The sequence below is a fragment of the Octopus bimaculoides genome, chromosome 4 (genome assembly GCF_001194135.2).
Source record: "Octopus bimaculoides isolate UCB-OBI-ISO-001 chromosome 4, ASM119413v2, whole genome shotgun sequence".
Taxonomy (NCBI): domain Eukaryota; kingdom Metazoa; phylum Mollusca; class Cephalopoda; order Octopoda; family Octopodidae; genus Octopus; species Octopus bimaculoides.
The window spans coordinates 48,737,802-48,739,970 of NC_068984.1; the positions used below are offsets into that span (position 1 = coordinate 48,737,802).

The window sequence follows — 2,169 nt, forward strand, 5'->3', positions numbered from 1 at the left end:
ACACTTTGGAATTATTTATTTAGTATTTCACTGATCATCTTGACGTTAGCAACGGTGGCTCTATCTTATGGAGCCCCGAGGCAGATTCTTGTGAAAATTTGTAAAAGGCTTTATGGTTCCTTTTAAGATTTTCAACTACGCTAGTTTCTCTCCCTTTTTCTTTTTCTTCATGAGAGAGTCTAGTTTATTTTCGGTTTCGAAAAATAACTTTTTGAGGTGGAACTTCTTACTATCATTAAGTTATTTCTTTGAGCAATTTGAGACCGTTACCTATCGTTTCGTATAGAATCTTCTGCCACGGGAAATGCTTTTGCGCGTATTGTCTCTTCTCTAAGAGAAAATTTAATGCACATGGCTTGCATTGTAGACATAAATCCTTCGAGTCTCATCATTTGACATGCAAAGAGAGACTTTTGAGCAAATTTAGTTTCAGGATATTGTTTTGAATCGATTTCCAATCAGTCCCTTAGAAGTCTATGCTGCAGAGAGTTTGGGTGGATTTTATGTATGGCCCGAAAGTAGTTTCGGACATTACATTGCTAATTCCATTATGATGTGGTCTGATAAAAATCGCTTGCACCATTTTCATATTGTGAATAAGTTCCATATTGTTGTCCCTTATCAGGAATAGACTTACTTGTTTCCTAAACATTCCCTTCGTGATATCGAGGGATTCGGTATGATTCTCTTTTTTGCGTATCATTCCTGAGATTATGTTACCTTCGACCCATCTGATATTGATGAAGTTGAAGTTACCCATGGGAAACACATTAGTGCTTTGATATAGCTTCACTAATACTTCTTTTTTTCATTTTATGACTGTCGTCAAATTCACAACAATGATTGGAGGCATTATGTGGACGATATACTGTATATATTCTGTTCTACTCTAAACACAAGGCTCGAAATTTTAGAAGAAGGGGCCACTCGATAAGATCGACCCCAGTACGCAACTGGTATTTAATTTATCGACCCCGAAAGGATAAAAGGCAAAGTCGACCTCGGCGGAACTTGAACTCAGTACATAAAGACAGACGAAATACCGCTAAGTATTTTGCCTGGTGTGCTAACGTTTCTGCCAGCTCGCCGACTTAAAGTAATATTAATATTCTTTTTCTCATTTTCAGACTGTCGTCAAATTCACAACAATGGTTGGAGGTGTTAGGTGGACGATATAGTGAATATATTGCCACATCAAGTTGTTTTATATGCAATGTCTGTATGTCACAGACGACCTTGAATGTGACAACAGGGTTAAAGGTGTGAGATCTTCACAGACGTACAGAGTAACTCCCGCATAGCTCCTTTCGTTTTATATATACTTACTTCGTGAATTTTTTCCATAACCTAAAGCGTCATAACAGAATTCACAGTTTTCAGGAGCGGTTTTCCATTAAAATAGCTGCCTATGTAACTTGCTTTATGTCAAAACATCTCGATTTATTTATATTCTTTATTATACAGAGATGGCTATTTTAATTTAAAGCTGCTTCTCTTGCCTGTAACGGATTTTTAACCAACCAAACGAATAATTGTTACATGAATTGTTCATTAGTCTCCTGTATCGGCAAGGACAGATTTCGTCTCAGAATGCAGTTGTGAATACATGCTACTGATAATGCCCAGGGAGGCAGAAATGCATACCTAGTATTATTACCGGCTGATTTGTGTCTGATACCGACATGTATTCCCTTTTTAAACAAAGCACGTCCATGGGAGGTATTATTTTGGGATTAATACCGCAATATTCGCGATCTGTTTATATCAAGTATGATACACAGAGGACTTCATACACACACATAAACACACACACATACACATATTATCTTTTATTGTTTGCTTGTTTGGGTCACTAGACTGCGGCCATACAGGGGCACCAGCTTAAAATTTTAGTTGAATGAATCGACCACAAGATTGGTAGGAAAAATAAGGATGCAAACTTTTAACCCTTTTTTTAAACCTAACAAAACTCTCAACTCTCATGCATCCTTATTTTTCCTACCAGTTTATACATGTACTACTATTGAACTACAAAAGCTCAAAGACAATATAATGTATGGGTATATTTATTTTTTTATATATTATTGTTTTATATATTATTTTCTTCATTTTGTACTTCTTTGTAAAAAAACATTTTCATTCTCCTTCTTCTTGATAATTTGCTCTTTC

General features: G+C 35.9%; 1 long non-coding RNA gene across 1 annotated transcript in view; it reads left to right on the forward strand.

The window, feature by feature from the left end:
- Window positions 1-2,143, forward strand: part of LOC128247676 (uncharacterized) — an 18,741-nt gene extending 16,598 nt beyond the window's left edge. The window contains exon 3 of the long non-coding RNA XR_008264039.1: window positions 1,128-2,143. This is a non-coding gene — a long non-coding RNA (uncharacterized LOC128247676). The remainder of the gene's footprint in view (window positions 1-1,127) is intronic.
- The last annotated feature ends 26 nt before the right edge of the window (window positions 2,144-2,169 follow it).